This window comes from Phyllobates terribilis, unplaced genomic scaffold (assembly GCF_046119375.1).
Source record: "Phyllobates terribilis strain yellow unplaced genomic scaffold, ASM4611937v1 Scaffold_404__1_contigs__length_1715579, whole genome shotgun sequence".
NCBI classification, from domain to species: Eukaryota; Metazoa; Chordata; class Amphibia; order Anura; family Dendrobatidae; genus Phyllobates; species Phyllobates terribilis.
Genome location: NW_027363164.1, coordinates 749729 through 763657, shown reverse-complemented (window position 1 = coordinate 763657; position 13929 = coordinate 749729). Strand labels below are relative to the sequence as shown.

Below are 13929 nucleotides of genomic sequence, written 5' to 3'. Positions count from 1 at the left end.
TTTTGCTTGTTTGTCGGATTTTGGGATGGACTCTTTGGCTTTGCTTTTCTTCTCCTCATTGGATTTTTCATGTTCAAAGTTGCAGAAGCCAGATTACAAGCTCATTTTGGTTCAACTTCAGCAACTGTGCATTGCATTGCCATGTAATGTGATGCAATGCTATCTTTCTAGCTCTCGTTTTTTACTTCCTTTTGGATAAACAGACATATTAGGCAAGCATTTTGGAGCTTTCACCTAAATAACTACAGGTGGTGAGATAAGCTGCACAATATAATTGACCTTTCAGTATATTGTTGCACACACACCATCTATTTAGCAAATGCCCTTGTTATCAACAGCAGCCTTTTAAACTCACCTGAGCTAACAGGTATGTGCGCTGGTTACTCTGCTGCGCTTAAAATTTCTTTTTTGGTTTGCTACAATGCCTTTTCTGAAACGTTGTCTCCTTCTGCTGGAACACTGACTTCTTTCATTTAATGCCTGCAGACTATAAAAGAGAACCCAACCCAAAAAGTTTGGTTGATTAGTCTGTGGCATTCTGTTAAACTGTTGCTTATGGCGGTCTCTGTGAGCTTCTCAGCGACATTCAGCCAGCCAGGTATCCTGCCTGCAGTAGATGGAATGTGGCAATGGAACACTGGCTGCGCGTGTCATAATAGGCTCTGAGCCTTTATATACCTGTGCACAGCAGCAGCCACCTTCAGTCTGCTGCTGGACAGCCAGCAGCAGCAGCAGCAGGAGAGGTATGTAATCAGGAGCCCTCCTGCTAAGGGTAGACAGCTGCTCGTTCCACCCCACCCCCCGCCTTAATTGGTTCTCCTCCCTTCCAACGGTGTTGAGGCGGGTGGGAACAGCAGGGGGTGAAGGTGCTGTGTTTAAAGAGGTGGAGTTATGCAGATCTAAAACGCGTGGATTGCAGCAGCAGCAAGCCGAAAAGTGCAGGCATGTAAGGGATCTAGAGGTTGACAACATGTCTTCTTAACGGGAGTCCAGGAGCTCATCTCCACAAATGGACTTTTCAGGATCCTTGGGTGGCTCCGTAGTTTGAAACCAATTCTGGTTATCGCTTCTCAGCCTTTTGGCTAAGATCAAGTGTAGTATCTATTCTTATCAGTTTAATATCTGATACGTCCCCTATCTGGGGACCATATATTAAATGGATTTTTAGAACAGGGAGATGGAAAAAGAGCTTGCTCTGTCCACTCCACGCATTGACCTGGTATTGCAGTATCTCCAGGACCGGTGCACCCCTTCTTTAATGCAGTTTCTAAAATCAGAAAGAATTGAATTCAATGTTTTTTGTTCATTTTGCTTGTTTGTCGGATTTTGGGATGGACTCTTTGGCTTTGCTTTTCTTCTCCTCATTGGATTTTTCATGTTCAAAGTTGCAGAAGCCAGATTACAAGCTCATTTTGGTTCAACTTCAGCAACTGTGCATTGCATTGCCATGTAATGTGATGCAATGCTATCTTTCTAGCTCTCCCTTTTTACTTCCTTTTGGATAAACAGACATATTAGGCAAGCATTTTGGAGCTTTCACCTAAATAACTACAGGTGGTGAGATAAGCTGCACAATATAATTGACCTTTCAGTATATTGTTGCACACACACCATCTATTTAGCAAATGCCCTTGTTATCAACAGCAGCCTTTTAAACTCACCTGAGCTAACAGGTATGTGCGCTGGTTACTCTGCTGCGCTTAAAATTTCTTTTTTGGTTTGCTACAATGCCTTTTCTGAAACGTTGTCTCCTTCTGCTGGAACACTGACTTCTTTCATTTAATGCCTGCAGACTATAAAAGAGAACCCAACCCAAAAAGTTTGGTTGATTAGTCTGTGGCATTCTGTTAAACTGTTGCTTATGGCGGTCTCTGTGAGCTTCTCAGCGACATTCAGCCAGCCAGGTATCCTGCCTGCAGTAGATGGAATGTGGCAATGGAACGCTGGCTGCGCGTGTCATAATAGGCTCTGAGCCTTTATATACCTGTGCACAGCAGCAGCCACCTTCAGTCTGCTGCTGGACAGCCAGCAGCAGCAGCAGCAGGAGAGGTATGTAATCAGGAGCCCTCCTGCTAAGGGTAGACAGCTGCTCGTTCCACCCCACCCCCCGCCTTAATTGGTTCTCCTCCCTTCCAACGGTGTTGAGGCGGGTGGGAACAGCAGGGGGTGAAGGTGCTGTGTTTAAAGAGGTGGAGTTATGCAGATCTAAAACGCGTGGATTGCAGCAGCAGCAAGCCGAAAAGTGCAGGCATGTAAGGGATCTAGAGGTTGACAACATGTCTTCTTAACGGGAGTCCAGGAGCTCATCTCCACAAATGGACTTTTCAGAATCCTTGGGTGGCTCCGTAGTTTGAAACCAATTCTGGTTATCGCTTCTCGGCCTTTTGGCTAAGATCAAGTGTAGTATCTGTTCTTATCAGTTTAATATCTGATACGTCCCCTATCTGGGGACCATATATTAAATGGATTTTTAGAACAGGGAGATGGAAAAAGAGCTTGCTCTGTCCACTCCACGCATTGACCTGGTATTGCAGTATCTCCAGGACCGGTGCACCCCTTCTTTAATGCAGTTTCTAAAATCAGAAAGAATTGAATTCAATGTTTTTTGTTCATTTTGCTTGTTTGTCGGATTTTGGGATGGACTCTTTGGCTTTGCTTTTCTTCTCCTCATTGGATTTTTCATGTTCAAAGTTGCAGAAGCCAGATTACAAGCTCATTTTGGTTCAACTTCAGCAACTGTGCATTGCATTGCCATGTAATGTGATGCAATGCTATCTTTCTAGCTCTCCCTTTTTACTTCCTTTTGGATAAACAGACATATTAGGCAAGCATTTTGGAGCTTTCACCTAAATAACTACAGGTGGTGAGATAAGCTGCACAATATAATTGACCTTTCAGTATATTGTTGCACACACACCATCTATTTAGCAAATGCCCTTGTTATCAACAGCAGCCTTTTAAACTCACCTGAGCTAACAGGTATGTGCGCTGGTTACTCTGCTGCGCTTAAAATTTCTTTTTTGGTTTGCTACAATGCCTTTTCTGAAACGTTGTCTCCTTCTGCTGGAACACTGACTTCTTTCATTTAATGCCTGCAGACTATAAAAGAGAACCCAACCCAAAAAGTTTGGTTGATTAGTCTGTGGCATTCTGTTAAACTGTTGCTTATGGCGGTCTCTGTGAGCTTCTCAGCGACATTCAGCCAGCCAGGTATCCTGCCTGCAGTAGATGGAATGTGGCAATGGAACGCTGGCTGCGCGTGTCATAATAGGCTCTGAGCCTTTATATACCTGTGCACAGCAGCAGCCACCTTCAGTCTGCTGCTGGACAGCCAGCAGCAGCAGCAGCAGGAGAGGTATGTAATCAGGAGCCCTCCTGCTAAGGGTAGACAGCTGCTCGTTCCACCCCACCCCCCGCCTTAATTGGTTCTCCTCCCTTTCAACGGTGTTGAGGCGGGTGGGAACAGCAGGGGGTGAAGGTGCTGTGTTTAAAGAGGTGGAGTTATGCAGATCTAAAACGCGTGGATTGCAGCAGCAGCAAGCCGAAAAGTGCAGGCATGTAAGGGATCTAGAGGTTGACAACATGTCTTCTTAACGGGAGTCCAGGAGCTCATCTCCACAAATGGACTTTTCAGGATCCTTGGGTGGCTCCGTAGTTTGAAACCAATTCTGGTTATCGCTTCTCGGCCTTTTGGCTAAGATCAAGTGTAGTATCTGTTCTTATCAATTTAATATCTGATACGTCCCCTATCTGGGGACCATATATTAAATGGATTTTTAGAACAGGGAGATGGAAAAAGAGCTTGCTCTGTCCACTCCACGCATTGACCTGGTATTGCAGTATCTCCAGGACCGGTGCACCCCTTCTTTAATGCAGTTTCTAAAATCAGAAAGAATTGAATTCAATGTTTTTTGTTCATTTTGCTTGTTTGTCGGATTTTGGGATGGACTCTTTGGCTTTGCTTTTCTTCTCCTCATTGGATTTTTCATGTTCAAAGTTGCAGAAGCCAGATTACAAGCTCATTTTGGTTCAACTTCAGCAACTGTGCATTGCATTGCCATGTAATGTGATGCAATGCTATCTTTCTAGCTCTCCCTTTTTACTTCCTTTTGGATAAACAGACATATTAGGCAAGCATTTTGGAGCTTTCACCTAAATAACTACAGGTGGTGAGATAAGCTGCACAATATAATTGACCTTTCAGTATATTGTTGCACACACACCATCTATTTAGCAAATGCCCTTGTTATCAACAGCAGCCTTTTAAACTCACCTGAGCTAACAGGTATGTGCGCTGGTTACTCTGCTGCGCTTAAAATTTCTTTTTTGGTTTGCTACAATGCCTTTTCTGAAACGTTGTCTCCTTCTGCTGGAACACTGACTTCTTTCATTTAATGCCTGCAGACTATAAAAGAGAACCCAACCCAAAAAGTTTGGTTGATTAGTCTGTGGCATTCTGTTAAACTGTTGCTTATGGCGGTCTCTGTGAGCTTCTCAGCGACATTCAGCCAGCCAGGTATCCTGCCTGCAGTAGATGGAATGTGGCAATGGAACGCTGGCTGCGCGTGTCATAATAGGCTCTGAGCCTTTATATACCTGTGCACAGCAGCAGCCACCTTCAGTCTGCTGCTGGACAGCCAGCAGCAGCAGCAGCAGGAGAGGTATGTAATCAGGAGCCCTCCTGCTAAGGGTAGACAGCTGCTCGTTCCACCCCACCCCCCGCCTTAATTGGTTCTCCTCCCTTCCAACGGTGTTGAGGCGGGTGGGAACAGCAGGGGGTGAAGGTGCTGTGTTTAAAGAGGTGGAGTTATGCAGATCTAAAACGTGTGGATTGCAGCAGCAGCAAGCCGAAAAGTGCAGGCATGTAAGGGATCTAGAGGTTGACAACATGTCTTCTTAACGGGAGTCCAGGAGCTCATCTCCACAAATGGACTTTTCAGGATCCTTGGGTGGCTCCGTAGTTTGAAACCAATTCTGGTTATCGCTTCTCGGCCTTTTGGCTAAGATCAAGTGTAGTATCTGTTCTTATCAGTTTAATATCTGATACGTCCCCTATCTGGGGACCATATATTAAATGGATTTTTAGAACAGGGAGATGGAAAAAGAGCTTGCTCTGTCCACACCACGCATTGACCTGGTATTGCAGTATCTCCAGGACCGGTGCACCCCTTCTTTAATGCAGTTTCTAAAATCAGAAAGAATTGAATTCAATGTTTTTTGTTCATTTTGCTTGTTTGTCGGATTTTGGGATGGACTCTTTGGCTTTGCTTTTCTTCTCCTCATTGGATTTTTCATGTTCAAAGTTGCAGAAGCCAGATTACAAGCTCATTTTGGTTCAACTTCAGCAACTGTGCATTGCATTGCCATGTAATGTGATGCAATGCTATCTTTCTAGCTCTCCCTTTTTACTTCCTTTTGGATAAACAGACATATTAGGCAAGCATTTTGGAGCTTTCACCTAAATAACTACAGGTGGTGAGATAAGCTGCACAATATAATTGACCTTTCAGTATATTGTTGCACACACACCATCTATTTAGCAAATGCCCTTGTTATCAACAGCAGCCTTTTAAACTCACCTGAGCTAACAGGTATGTGCGCTGGTTACTCTGCTGCGCTTAAAATTTCTTTTTTGGTTTGCTACAATGCCTTTTCTGAAACGTTGTCTCCTTCTGCTGGAACACTGACTTCTTTCATTTAATGCCTGCAGACTATAAAAGAGAACCCAACCCAAAAAGTTTGGTTGATTAGTCTGTGGCATTCTGTTAAACTGTTGCTTATGGCGGTCTCTGTGAGCTTCTCAGCGACATTCAGCCAGCCAGGTATCCTGCCTGCAGTAGATGGAATGTGGCAATGGAACGCTGGCTGCGCGTGTCATAATAGGCTCTGAGCCTTTATATACCTGTGCACAGCAGCAGCCACCTTCAGTCTGCTGCTGGACAGCCAGCAGCAGCAGCAGCAGGAGAGGTATGTAATCAGGAGCCCTCCTGCTAAGGGTAGACAGCTGCTCGTTCCACCCCACCCCCCGCCTTAATTGGTTCTCCTCCCTTCCAACGGTGTTGAGGCGGGTGGGAACAGCAGGGGGTGAAGGTGCTGTGTTTAAAGAGGTGGAGTTATGCAGATCTAAAACGCGTGGATTGCAGCAGCAGCAAGCCGAAAAGTGCAGGCATGTAAGGGATCTAGAGGTTGACAACATGTCTTCTTAACGGGAGTCCAGGAGCTCATCTCCACAAATGGACTTTTCAGGATCCTTGGGTGGCTCCGTAGTTTGAAACCAATTCTGGTTATCGCTTCTCGGCCTTTTGGCTAAGATCAAGTGTAGTATCTGTTCTTATCAGTTTAATATCTGATACGTCCCCTATCTGGGGACCATATATTAAATGGATTTTTAGAACAGGGAGATGGAAAAAGAGCTTGCTCTGTCCACACCACGCATTGACCTGGTATTGCAGTATCTCCAGGACCGGTGCACCCCTTCTTTAATGCAGTTTCTAAAATCAGAAAGAATTGAATTCAATGTTTTTTGTTCATTTTGCTTGTTTGTCGGATTTTGGGATGGACTCTTTGGCTTTGCTTTTCTTCTCCTCATTGGATTTTTCATGTTCAAAGTTGCAGAAGCCAGATTACAAGCTCATTTTGGTTCAACTTCTGCAACTGTGCATTGCATTGCCATGTAATGTGATGCAATGCTATCTTTCTAGCTCTCCCTTTTTACTTCCTTTTGGATAAACAGACATATTAGGCAAGCATTTTGGAGCTTTCACCTAAATAACTACAGGTGGTGAGATAAGCTGCACAATATAATTGACCTTTCAGTATATTGTTGCACACACACCATCTATTTAGCAAATGCCCTTGTTATCAACAGCAGCCTTTTAAACTCACCTGAGCTAACAGGTATGTGCGCTGGTTACTCTGCTGCGCTTAAAATTTCTTTTTTGGTTTGCTACAATGCCTTTTCTGAAACGTTGTCTCCTTCTGCTGGAACACTGACTTCTTTCATTTAATGCCTGCAGACTATAAAAGAGAACCCAACCCAAAAAGTTTGGTTGATTAGTCTGTGGCATTCTGTTAAACTGTTGCTTATGGCGGTCTCTGTGAGCTTCTCAGCGACATTCAGCCAGCCAGGTATCCTGCCTGCAGTAGATGGAATGTGGCAATGGAACGCTGGCTGCGCGTGTCATAATAGGCTCTGAGCCTTTATATACCTGTGCACAGCAGCAGCCACCTTCAGTCTGCTGCTGGACAGCCAGCAGCAGCAGCAGCAGGAGAGGTATGTAATCAGGAGCCCTCCTGCTAAGGGTAGACAGCTGCTCGTTCCACCCCACCCCCCGCCTTAATTGGTTCTCCTCCCTTCCAACGGTGTTGAGGCGGGTGGGAACAGCAGGGGGTGAAGGTGCTGTGTTTAAAGAGGTGGAGTTATGCAGATCTAAAACGCGTGGATTGCAGCAGCAGCAAGCCGAAAAGTGCAGGCATGTAAGGGATCTAGAGGTTGACAACATGTCTTCTTAACGGGAGTCCAGGAGCTCATCTCCACAAATGGACTTTTCAGAATCCTTGGGTGGCTCCGTAGTTTGAAACCAATTCTGGTTATCGCTTCTCGGCCTTTTGGCTAAGATCAAGTGTAGTATCTGTTCTTATCAGTTTAATATCTGATACGTCCCCTATCTGGGGACCATATATTAAATGGATTTTTAGAACAGGGAGATGGAAAAAGAGCTTGCTCTGTCCACTCCACGCATTGACCTGGTATTGCAGTATCTCCAGGACCGGTGCACCCCTTCTTTAATGCAGTTTCTAAAATCAGAAAGAATTGAATTCAATGTTTTTTGTTCATTTTGCTTGTTTGTCGGATTTTGGGATGGACTCTTTGGCTTTGCTTTTCTTCTCCTCATTGGATTTTTCATGTTCAAAGTTGCAGAAGCCAGATTACAAGCTCATTTTGGTTCAACTTCAGCAACTGTGCATTGCATTGCCATGTAATGTGATGCAATGCTATCTTTCTAGCTCTCCCTTTTTACTTCCTTTTGGATAAACAGACATATTAGGCAAGCATTTTGGAGCTTTCACCTAAATAACTACAGGTGGTGAGATAAGCTGCACAATATAATTGACCTTTCAGTATATTGTTGCACACACACCATCTATTTAGCAAATGCCCTTGTTATCAACAGCAGCCTTTTAAACTCACCTGAGCTAACAGGTATGTGCGCTGGTTACTCTGCTGCGCTTAAAATTTCTTTTTTGGTTTGCTACAATGCCTTTTCTGAAACGTTGTCTCCTTCTGCTGGAACACTGACTTCTTTCATTTAATGCCTGCAGACTATAAAAGAGAACCCAACCCAAAAAGTTTGGTTGATTAGTCTGTGGCATTCTGTTAAACTGTTGCTTATGGCGGTCTCTGTGAGCTTCTCAGCGACATTCAGCCAGCCAGGTATCCTGCCTGCAGTAGATGGAATGTGGCAATGGAACGCTGGCTGCGCGTGTCATAATAGGCTCTGAGCCTTTATATACCTGTGCACAGCAGCAGCCACCTTCAGTCTGCTGCTGGACAGCCAGCAGCAGCAGCAGCAGGAGAGGTATGTAATCAGGAGCCCTCCTGCTAAGGGTAGACAGCTGCTCGTTCCACCCCACCCCCCGCCTTAATTGGTTCTCCTGCCTTTCAACGGTGTTGAGGCGGGTGGGAACAGCAGGGGGTGAAGGTGCTGTGTTTAAAGAGGTGGAGTTATGCAGATCTAAAACGCGTGGATTGCAGCAGCAGCAAGCCGAAAAGTGCAGGCATGTAAGGGATCTAGAGGTTGACAACATGTCTTCTTAACGGGAGTCCAGGAGCTCATCTCCACAAATGGACTTTTCAGGATCCTTGGGTGGCTCCGTAGTTTGAAACCAATTCTGGTTATCGCTTCTCGGCCTTTTGGCTAAGATCAAGTGTAGTATCTGTTCTTATCAGTTTAATATCTGATACGTCCCCTATCTGGGGACCATATATTAAATGGATTTTTAGAACAGGGAGATGGAAAAAGAGCTTGCTCTGTCCACTCCACGCATTGACCTGGTATTGCAGTATCTCCAGGACCGGTGCACCCCTTCTTTAATGCAGTTTCTAAAATCAGAAAGAATTGAATTCAATGTTTTTTGTTCATTTTGCTTGTTTGTCGGATTTTGGGATGGACTCTTTGGCTTTGCTTTTCTTCTCCTCATTGGATTTTTCATGTTCAAAGTTGCAGAAGCCAGATTACAAGCTCATTTTGGTTCAACTTCAGCAACTGTGCATTGCATTGCCATGTAATGTGATGCAATGCTATCTTTCTAGCTCTCCCTTTTTACTTCCTTTTGGATAAACAGACATATTAGGCAAGCATTTTGGAGCTTTCACCTAAATAACTACAGGTGGTGAGATAAGCTGCACAATATAATTGACCTTTCAGTATATTGTTGCACACACACCATCTATTTAGCAAATGCCCTTGTTATCAACAGCAGCCTTTTAAACTCACCTGAGCTAACAGGTATGTGCGCTGGTTACTCTGCTGCGCTTAAAATTTCTTTTTTGGTTTGCTACAATGCCTTTTCTGAAACGTTGTCTCCTTCTGCTGGAACACTGACTTCTTTCATTTAATGCCTGCAGACTATAAAAGAGAACCCAACCCAAAAAGTTTGGTTGATTAGTCTGTGGCATTCTGTTAAACTGTTGCTTATGGCGGTCTCTGTGAGCTTCTCAGCGACATTCAGCCAGCCAGGTATCCTGCCTGCAGTAGATGGAATGTGGCAATGGAACGCTGGCTGCGCGTGTCATAATAGGCTCTGAGCCTTTATATACCTGTGCACAGCAGCAGCCACCTTCAGTCTGCTGCTGGACAGCCAGCAGCAGCAGCAGCAGGAGAGGTATGTAATCAGGAGCCCTCCTGCTAAGGGTAGACAGCTGCTCGTTCCACCCCACCCCCCGCCTTAATTGGTTCTCCTCCCTTCCAACGGTGTTGAGGCGGGTGGGAACAGCAGGGGGTGAAGGTGCTGTGTTTAAAGAGGTGGAGTTATGCAGATCTAAAACGTGTGGATTGCAGCAGCAGCAAGCCGAAAAGTGCAGGCATGTAAGGGATCTAGAGGTTGACAACATGTCTTCTTAACGGGAGTCCAGGAGCTCATCTCCACAAATGGACTTTTCAGGATCCTTGGGTGGCTCCGTAGTTTGAAACCAATTCTGGTTATCGCTTCTCGGCCTTTTGGCTAAGATCAAGTGTAGTATCTGTTCTTATCAGTTTAATATCTGATACGTCCCCTATCTGGGGACCATATATTAAATGGATTTTTAGAACAGGGAGATGGAAAAAGAGCTTGCTCTGTCCACTCCACGCATTGACCTGGTATTGCAGTATCTCCAGGACTGGTGCACCCCTTCTTTAATGCAGTTTCTAAAATCAGAAAGAATTGAATTCAATGTTTTTTGTTCATTTTGCTTGTTTGTCGGATTTTGGGATGGACTCTTTGGCTTTGCTTTTCTTCTCCTCATTGGATTTTTCATGTTCAAAGTTGCAGAAGCCAGATTACAAGCTCATTTTGGTTCAACTTCAGCAACTGTGCATTGCATTGCCATGTAATGTGATGCAATGCTATCTTTCTAGCTCTCCCTTTTTACTTCCTTTTGGATAAACAGACATATTAGGCAAGCATTTTGGAGCTTTCACCTAAATAACTACAGGTGGTGAGATAAGCTGCACAATATAATTGACCTTTCAGTATATTGTTGCACACACACCATCTATTTAGCAAATGCCCTTGTTATCAACAGCAGCCTTTTAAACTCACCTGAGCTAACAGGCATGTGCGCTGGTTACTCTGCTGCGCTTAAAATTTCTTTTTTGGTTTGCTACAATGCCTTTTCTGAAACGTTGTCTCCTTCTGCTGGAACACTGACTTCTTTCATTTAATGCCTGCAGACTATAAAAGAGAACCCAACCCAAAAAGTTTGGTTGATTAGTCTGTGGCATTCTGTTAAACTGTTGCTTATGGCGGTCTCTGTGAGCTTCTCAGCGACATTCAGCCAGCCAGGTATCCTGCCTGCAGTAGATGGAATGTGGCAATGGAACGCTGGCTGCGCGTGTCATAATAGGCTCTGAGCCTTTATATACCTGTGCACAGCAGCAGCCACCTTCAGTCTGCTGCTGGACAGCCAGCAGCAGCAGCAGCAGGAGAGGTATGTAATCAGGAGCCCTCCTGCTAAGGGTAGACAGCTGCTCGTTCCACCCCACCCCCCGCCTTAATTGGTTCTCCTCCCTTCCAACGGTGTTGAGGCGGGTGGGAACAGCAGGGGGTGAAGGTGCTGTGTTTAAAGAGGTGGAGTTATGCAGATCTAAAACGCGTGGATTGCAGCAGCAGCAAGCCGAAAAGTGCAGGCATGTAAGGGATCTAGAGGTTGACAACATGTCTTCTTAACGGGAGTCCAGGAGCTCATCTCCACAAATGGACTTTTCAGAATCCTTGGGTGGCTCCGTAGTTTGAAACCAATTCTGGTTATCGCTTCTCGGCCTTTTGGCTAAGATCAAGTGCAGTGATTTAGCGATTGCTGCCTTGGTTTTGGTTGGAGGTGTCTGGGGTACCTGGCTCGTCGGCCTTGGGGGATCGTCCTTACCTAATTGTGGGGACTTCACCCCCTTGCTGCTATAGGCGTGTCGGCTTAGTCCCCAGACAACGGGAAGTGATCATACTCGCTCCTTCTGTGTGTTGGAGTGGAGATTACGCTCATTCTGTTGGAGAATCATGGCAACAGAGGCGGAGTTGTGGCCGAAGTTGGAGGTTCCAGAACATGCACGTGTGGAGACCGCTTTCCGGATTTTTGTCCGGAGAGACTGTCAGAAGGTTAAGGACTTTCGGTTTATTATGAAGGAGATCATCTTGGGTGTCGCAAAGGTGAAAAAAGAAGACATCGTGGCAGTTATGGATTATCCCCAAAAGGGTGTCTATGACGTGTTTTTTGAGTCTAGGAAGATTTTGGAGAACTATATGGATTCTTTTGATGAATTGAGACATGAGAAGTTTGTTGGAATTCGGTTTCAACGTCACGTATTTAGTAGTGAAAAGATGGTGACAGTGAAGATGTTTTCACCACTGGTTCCAGAAGAGGACATTGTCACGTTTTTGAGTGGTTTTGCCAAGTCTGTAGTATCAAAAGGTAAAGTAATGAATGAATTCGGAGTATGGACGGGAAAGTGGAAATTTTTTGTGGAATTTAACATGAACAAGGATAGGAGTTTTTCCTACCCGCCTCAAAGGTTTAAGCTTGGTAAAGTAAGTGGGAATTTATTCTTTAATGGGATGGATTCCTTTTGTTCAATTTGTGAGGTATATGGTCATAAACGTGAAGACTGTACTGCAGAAAAGTGTTGGAAGTGTAAAGCGGAAGGACATGTTTCTAAATCATGTCCAGTAGAAAGGAATAAGTGTAACCTGTGTATGGAAATTGGGCATAGGTTTAAGGAATGCCCAAAGAGAAAGAGTAATAAGGAGAAGATGGAAAGTGCAAAGGCGGAAAAGAAAGAAAAAAAGAAGACGGTAGAGGTTCAGAGGCAAACAGAAGAGGAGGAAGCTGATAAAGAAATGGACAAAGTTAAAAAAGGAATTGCGGAAATGAAGGGAAGTGGTGTGTGTTTTGAAGCTTTTTTTCCAAAGGTAATCGCAAGTGTGAAGGCAAATAAAGAGAGGTTTTTTGAAACCTATAAGGTGGGAAGGACATGGATAGATTATGTGAATACAAACTTTGAATCTTTCTCGCAAGAGAAAGGACTGTTGGAGTATCTAACATATTATGCGTTGAAGGGAGGAATGCAGTAATGTGTTTTGTTTCCTTCCTCTATATATTATGTGTCTGAGAGGAAATACTGGTTGTTGTTTTGTTTTTTTTGTATATGCATTAAATAATGTTTTTTTGTTTTAAAATGACACGATGATGGATTTGGTCCATCACCGTTTTCAGAAGTATGGAATCGAGATGGTACTTGTAATCTGAGTGTTATGGAAAAAAAAAAAAAAAAAAAAAATCTGTTCTTATCAGTTTAATATCTGATACGTCCCCTATCTGGGGACCATATATTAAATGGATTTTTAGAACAGGGAGATGGAAAAAGAGCTTGCTCTGTCCACTCCACGCATTGACCTGGTATTGCAGTATCTCCAGGACCGGTGCACCCCTTCTTTAATGCAGTTTCTAAAATCAGAAAGAATTGAATTCAATGTTTTTTGTTCATTTTGCTTGTTTGTCGGATTTTGGGATGGACTCTTTGGCTTTGCTTTTCTTCTCCTCATTGGATTTTTCATGTTCAAAGTTGCAGAAGCCAGATTACAAGCTCATTTTGGTTCAACTTCAGCAACTGTGCATTGCATTGCCATGTAATGTGATGCAATGCTATCTTTCTAGCTCTCCCTTTTTACTTCCTTTTGGATAAACAGACATATTAGGCAAGCATTTTGGAGCTTTCACCTAAATAACTACAGGTGGTGAGATAAGCTGCACAATATAATTGACCTTTCAGTATATTGTTGCACACACACCATCTATTTAGCAAATGCCCTTGTTATCAACAGCAGCCTTTTAAACTCACCTGAGCTAACAGGTATGTGCGCTGGTTACTCTGCTGCGCTTAAAATTTCTTTTTTGGTTTGCTACAATGCCTTTTCTGAAACGTTGTCTCCTTCTGCTGGAACACTGACTTCTTTCATTTAATGCCTGCAGACTATAAAAGAGAACCCAACCCAAAAAGTTTGGTTGATTAGTCTGTGGCATTCTGTTAAACTGTTGCTTATGGCGGTCTCTGTGAGCTTCTCAGCGACATTCAGCCAGCCAGGTATCCTGCCTGCAGTAGATGGAATGTGGCAATGGAACGCTGGCTGCGCGTGTCATAATAGGCTCTGAGCCTTTATATACCTGTGCACAGCAGC

At 44.2% G+C, this 13929-nt stretch overlaps 9 non-coding genes across 9 annotated transcripts; all 9 read left to right on the top strand.

Annotated features, from left to right (window-relative positions):
- The first annotated feature begins 1062 nt into the window (after positions 1-1062).
- LOC141225596 (U2 spliceosomal RNA) lies at positions 1063-1253 on the top strand. The gene has a single exon (XR_012292867.1). It is a non-coding gene; the product is annotated as a U2 spliceosomal RNA (small nuclear RNA).
- A 1115-nt stretch (positions 1254-2368) lies between these two features.
- Positions 2369-2559, top strand: LOC141225401 (U2 spliceosomal RNA). Its single transcript, XR_012292674.1, has one exon. It is a non-coding gene; the product is annotated as a U2 spliceosomal RNA (small nuclear RNA).
- Positions 2560-3674: 1115 nt separating this feature from the next.
- LOC141225591 (U2 spliceosomal RNA) lies at positions 3675-3865 on the top strand. The gene has a single exon (XR_012292862.1). It is a non-coding gene; the product is annotated as a U2 spliceosomal RNA (small nuclear RNA).
- A 1115-nt stretch (positions 3866-4980) lies between these two features.
- LOC141225565 (U2 spliceosomal RNA) lies at positions 4981-5171 on the top strand. The gene has a single exon (XR_012292836.1). It is a non-coding gene; the product is annotated as a U2 spliceosomal RNA (small nuclear RNA).
- Positions 5172-6286: 1115 nt separating this feature from the next.
- Positions 6287-6477, top strand: LOC141225564 (U2 spliceosomal RNA). Its single transcript, XR_012292835.1, has one exon. It is a non-coding gene; the product is annotated as a U2 spliceosomal RNA (small nuclear RNA).
- Positions 6478-7592: 1115 nt separating this feature from the next.
- Positions 7593-7783, top strand: LOC141225399 (U2 spliceosomal RNA). Its single transcript, XR_012292673.1, has one exon. It is a non-coding gene; the product is annotated as a U2 spliceosomal RNA (small nuclear RNA).
- A 1115-nt stretch (positions 7784-8898) lies between these two features.
- On the top strand, positions 8899-9089 carry LOC141225398 (U2 spliceosomal RNA). The gene has a single exon (XR_012292672.1). It is a non-coding gene; the product is annotated as a U2 spliceosomal RNA (small nuclear RNA).
- Positions 9090-10204: 1115 nt separating this feature from the next.
- LOC141225536 (U2 spliceosomal RNA) lies at positions 10205-10395 on the top strand. Its single transcript, XR_012292808.1, has one exon. It is a non-coding gene; the product is annotated as a U2 spliceosomal RNA (small nuclear RNA).
- Positions 10396-12994: 2599 nt separating this feature from the next.
- On the top strand, positions 12995-13184 carry LOC141225121 (U2 spliceosomal RNA). The gene has a single exon (XR_012292436.1). It is a non-coding gene; the product is annotated as a U2 spliceosomal RNA (small nuclear RNA).
- Positions 13185-13929: the final 745 nt, after the last annotated feature.